At 42.0% G+C, this 6,000-nt stretch overlaps 1 protein-coding gene across 1 annotated transcript in view; it reads left to right on the top strand.

Moving 5' to 3' along the window:
• Nucleotides 1–1,214: 1,214 nt before the first annotated feature.
• LOC143376470 (discoidin domain-containing receptor 2) overlaps nucleotides 1,215–6,000 on the top strand; it is a 165,017-nt gene continuing 160,231 nt past the window's right edge. The window contains exon 1 of the mRNA XM_076826870.1: nucleotides 1,215–1,634. The gene's annotated coding sequence lies outside the window, so the exon portion shown is untranslated. The remainder of the gene's footprint in view (nucleotides 1,635–6,000) is intronic.

The raw sequence follows: 6,000 nt of genomic DNA, 5'->3' as shown, positions 1-6,000 counted from the left end.
ATATTTCATAACAGGATATGAATCACCTTAATACAGAAGCAAATATCGAAATGAATTTGTTACCAAGTTTTCATTCGCATTAATGAAACAAAATATTTTAATTGCGGGGTACAGATTGTAATGGGACATGAAATTGATAAACTGTAGTTGATGATGTTCCACTTGCCAACCGCTCCTTCAACTTCTGCACATGGTGCCCCACGATTTTATTTAAATTGATATTAACACCATCAAAATTGAAGTACAAGAAGAAAATTATTATTTGGTTCTCAGTGCATTTTAATTTAGTTTTTACTACATTTTGAATAAAATCGTTTAACTTATTTTTTTTTATATATTTTTTATTTTTTTATACCCATCATGATACGGTATCTCAATTTTTAGTGTTCGTAATATTTTCCTTGAAACGACTTTCAGTTTTTTAAATGAAATGCTATATATTTGATTAACCAATATGAAAGCAACTCTCAAGACATATTTAACCGTATAGAATAAATACTATGACCTTTACCTTGGAACCCTTTCGAAAACTCGTCACGCATAATGGCACCAATGGCGGGTAAAAACTGTGATGCTGCATTGAAGAATAACAATCAACTTGACTTTGTTATCTACTCCAGACCTCCACCTATAAAAATAAACGAATATCGTTAAAAGAAATACTTTACAGGAGCTTAATAAAAATCACTCCTAATCACTCCTGTACCTAAGTACAGTGGCGATTAAAGGAAAGTCCAAAACGTGTACAAACAAGTTCAACTCTATGTATCACGTTGGTACCACTGACATACAATTTTAATACTTTCCCTAGAATTCATATTTCCAACTTTCCCTCGGTCACCATTTCATATTTGACAGGACATCGACGAGATCATTTAAGTGCATCAATCAAAACTTACATCGTATACCTGCGCGTATAAACCTCGTTAGAAATTCCGTTTCACGTTCCTAACGCTTCAGCATCTCTCAGGCACGATTCTTACTCACTAAGAACAACTAACCCCACTGGACTAGTCTGTTCCCGCGCGAAAACTAGCGAGCATGCAAAAGATCCCAAGCACGAAGATGAGATTATTTGCGGCCGTTTTACGATCCGATGAGTCGCGTCACGTGAAATGAAAACGTAAAAGGGGAAAGTTTGTCAAAGTTGGAAGATAGTCGCGGTAGCGGTCGCGTGGTGCGGGCTAACGGCAGCCTGTGTGCATACGGGTGCGAGGTTAGTTTGCAGTGTCGCCACGGGTCACGGTGGCGCTGCGCCGCCAGCGCGATCCTCAGTTCGTCACGGGGTCGCGAGGGGTACGCATTGCCTTCGTCGATTGGCCGTACCCACGTTCGTCCGTTGTAACGCGCGAAAACCTTACGCGACCACGTTCGGGCCCTCGCCACCTCGAGCGATCGCAATCCCGTCGTACGTGAATATATCGAACACTTAAGTACCTCTTGCCCAGTGTATCCATTTGTGTCCGGTGTCATGTCGCGAAGTTGCACGTTACGCGTGTGATCCCTCCATAACCTGCGAGCACGAGCGAGGAGACAGTGCGCCGGAAGGAACCGAGGACCTGGAAACGAACGACCACACGCGATCTGCGGCACGAGAATCAGGTGCACGCCGGCTGCCGTTCCTGTCACCAAACGTGAGTGAGCTCCGCTACTTAACTCTTGCCTCCTCGGCATCTTCGCTTTCGTTCTCGGCCACCGTTTTCGAACGTGCCCGCGGAACGCGTCTCACGGTGGAAACGTAGTTCCACTCGTTACTGACAGGTCGACAGACTTCAGTTCTAACGCGTTGCACAGAATTCCTGATCGCACGCCTGGCCGACGTGCTTCCTCCGTCGTCTGCCAATACTCTTAAACCGACACGGTTCAACTTCCGTTTGGACAGACCGTGCAAGCACATGCACGAGTGTTGTCTTAACGCGACACTGTGTGCACGTTACTTGACATACAACGCATTCGTATGCTGCGACACAGCCGGCATACGTATATGTGCATGCACGCTGCGTAATACGTTCTCGGTGCGATGGTAGAGGTGACGCTTCCGACGTGCTCCGGTCCGCCGTAGTATTTTTTCCACGGCAGCGTCTCTTATTTATAAACACGGTGACGTAGCTACGGTGGTACGAATCTTCGCTTGAGAGTTTTTGTGTTCTCGGGGGGAAATCTAGAACCGCTCCTTATCGACGGGTAAATAAAGTGTCTGTTTGAAATGTCTCGTGCAAACCGCTGAATGTAACAGAGAGATTTGAAGGTCCAACATAAAATCGCGTGTTTCGTGTATATTTGTAGAACAGATTACAGCTACATACATTTTATTGAGAATCCTCAGGATTTAGGATCACGATTTTAGGATGAATTACAAATATAACTGACGTTAAGGGTGGAATAGTATTTGGTGTTGCATGTTTCGGTTTCAATTAAACAACAGTATGGTATTATCGCTTATGTACGTAACTTATATAGCATATTGGAGTAGAATTTCCTGTTTCGAGAAATGAATATAATATACACAATTATTGTGAGTAATGAATACCATATCTACTTGTTAGTATTTAGTCAACTGTACATTAATATTGCATAAACGGGTTATTGCATGTACACAGAATCAGCCAAAAGAATGTTACGTCAAATGGTGAAACAATAAAGGGATTTCTATTCCTGATTTTATAAATTCAGAATCAATTAATGAAAAATGTTTTCGTTTGTACTCGCGGTTAATTGAAATCCACTATTCCTTTTTTTTTTAATAGAATCGTGCAACAAAAACAAATATACACAAGGCTGCCGGAGAATGGAAATGATTTAAATAAACGGGAACCAATATAAAAGAACAACTAAACTCCATTTAACTCGCGCATTCTGTTGGAATAAATTCGCCCTCAAACGCCTTCCGTTTTTATAGATACAAAAATACAGAATATAAAAGAAAACGCGTAAATAAAAAGACGAGATTACAGATAGATCGAAAGCCTTGTAAATTTCATGCATATAAGTAAAGGATAATCGGTTTAATTACAATACACTGGCATAGAACAGCAGATCAAAGAAACATAAAGTGTTATTAGAGGAATCTTTAGAATATACCTAAGAAGAAACTTTTTCCATATCACTACTATAGAAACTTCTCCATGAAACGCAGCAGTTAATAAAATTGACGTAACTGACTCTCACAACTAAATACTGTTCAAAAAATTATTACAGTGATTTCCAACCTCTGAGTCGCGAAGTGTTTTCTGGAAGATCGCTACGTTCTTTTTTACTTATATTATTAAGTTAGAATTATATTCTGTAATTCCTATTTTTAATGTGTATTATTTACCATATTAAATTTGCCTTACTTTATATGGCGGGGAGGGGAGGGGGAGTCGCAAGTTATTTGAATATTATAAAAGGAGATCGCGACTCAAAAAAGGTTGGGGAACACTGAATTAGTACAAACTTAGTAAAGGGACACGTTTACGAAAATTGATTTTGCTTTAAAAGGACATCTATCGTTGCACCTACTAATTTTCAAGAAAACGCTTCGTGTAACACTTACAAAAATTCTCCCGCCTTGTATACCGCAAGATACCGTACACATTACCTCGACGACTCCACTTCAGACGTACAGATGCCGGCTGATATTAATCGTTCCGAGACAGTAGCTGTCATAAGGCCACGTGGAAACTGCACCACTGGTTGCTTCCGCGCGATAAGTAATTCACCTGGTGTAACACGCGCCGCGTGTACCCGCACTACGCGTCATTCTACTTATAACACTTCATGTCAACGACTCCTGAGGAGGCTCTTGCGATCGCGATCCATTCACGTGCCCGGTAGCACTGCGTTTCTCCCGCGATACGCCCGCGGGGCCGGCAATTTTCTCAGATAGTACGCGTTTCGCGGAACCGGAGTTTCCCGCAATCGTCGCGGTTACAGCGAGCCCCCGCCTGCCCATCGTCGATAAAGCGACCGCCGCATAAATAATTAATCGCGCGCAATCAGCGTGTTTGCGTTTGTCCGCGTTACGAGCCGACTGGCGAAAATTCCGTCCCTTTGTCGCGGATACGTGAATCGCAAACTGATGCGAGTTTTCAAACGAGGTAAATACACGCATTTTGCGCCGTCGCTCGCGCCTGTCGGAGTAATTTTTAAATTTCCCCTCTGTATCGCCACGGGATCTGCAACGTCGCGTGCACAGGTTTTCAAGAAAGAAAACTCTTTAAGGGAAAGCCACGGAAAAGTGTGTGTCAATGATGAAGGAATGAAGGCTTGTTCAGAATCTGACGGTTACTAAATTAGTGACATGCTGTTTAAGTAATAAAGGGGACGCACTCGATTTCTCTTGACAAGAGCTTTCCAAAGTTATAGTAACGACGTGCTGTTCGTTTGTGCAGCATCCCTCTGTAGGCTTAACATTTTTCTTTGAAGGGATTTTTTCATCGCGAGAGGTAGTTTTAAAGGGCTAGTGGTGCTCCGAGAGGTCACGATTTTTCTTCGCCCCTGTAGCTCCATTTCGTGCAACAGAGTGGCTGAAGTTAAATTATGCTTCCCTGAATATAGATCGTCCCGAACGGCGTATAACTGCAGGGACATCAATCAACGGCCATATGAGCCATTATATTACTTCGCGCTGATAACAAATAGCGCCTCTTCCGTGATAATTTCTCTTCCGTGTACGCTCTCGCGTCTTCCGCGTCTGTTTTCTATTTTTTTTCTTCTTCTCTTTCCCCTCCCCGACCATCTCTCATTTTCCTGGGGTTCAGGCGTTCGTGTGCACAACAGTGGGGCGAACAGGTGCCCATTTTCTTGCACCCTCGCCAGCCGGAGCCAGAGAAAGCTTTATTGTGGCCTTTCTTGCGGTTCTCGCTCCCGTGGATCAGTCGAATCCATAGAAATACACGCGCACACGTATCCCCCGGGCAGGGGATAGTACTCGCAACTTGCTTGTTTATTGATTAACCATTAGCGAAATTAATGGTGGCCCCGGGCTCTGGCACAATACCGCTATAAAGCTTATGAAGGTGAATTAGATACGGGACACTTGTGCGAATTGCACTTATTCATGCATCACATTGAGTAATCGCTCCGTTGCCGCGGCGAAACGGAGATCGTTAATTTATCTGGTAATTTTCATTGATCGATACTCGCTCGTTAAGAAACGAAGCGGCGTCATAACTAACGGGTTCGTCCGGTACGCTAACGATACGTGCACATATTATACTCGCTTGCTCGCTGAAATTTTGTTCGCTGGTAAACGTAAGGCAGGCATTCAATTTTCATCGAAATTATATTCAGATCGTATGGGATGATTCGAAGGACAGATGGAAAGTTTTAGAGCATATAGGAGCACTGGAAATGTCTGGACATTAGTAGCACAGGTTCTTATTAGCTAGATACATATTCGCAAGTGGAAGGAATTGTGTGTACATAAATGGAATAATTTAAGGATGTATCGAACGTAGAATATTAGACAAAAATATATGAAATTTGAAATACTTGAATATCTACGTCTTGCGCATAGCAAATCTAGATGAAAGGAACTCGAACGACAGTTGGAGCCTTATTTTTACTCGTAGAGAGGGATTTTTCATTTCAAAAATGCTTTTGCTAGTATTATTTGTTGAACTTTTTAGCAGTGAAAATGCCTTGAATTCGCAATTTTCTCAAGTTATAATTTATTTCTTTAAAACGGTGTAGCGGAAACAATTGAAACTCGGCAGGTATTTTAATCAATCCATATACTATACGTAAAAAAAAATTGAAAACATTGGTACTATTTCTTCAACATTTTTCCAGCGGTTTTATCTGTCAAGATCGTCGCTTTCCATAAGAGTACGTGTCAAAACAGAGGAAATTAAAATCGTTATAACTCCGCAACCGTTTAGTGAATTTGTTTAAAAAATTTTAAGCACATCAGGAAGATTAAAAAGAACAATCTCGCAAATTTGCATCAACATGGTACCATTTTGAAGATAGGTCCGATACATCCTTAACCGAGCGTCTGGGTCCGGTCGAGCAGTC

This window comes from Andrena cerasifolii, chromosome 1, assembly GCF_050908995.1.
Source record: "Andrena cerasifolii isolate SP2316 chromosome 1, iyAndCera1_principal, whole genome shotgun sequence".
NCBI classification, from domain to species: Eukaryota; Metazoa; Arthropoda; class Insecta; order Hymenoptera; family Andrenidae; genus Andrena; species Andrena cerasifolii.
The sequence above is the reverse complement of the archived record's forward strand: the minus strand, read 5'-3'. Positions and strand labels throughout refer to the sequence as shown.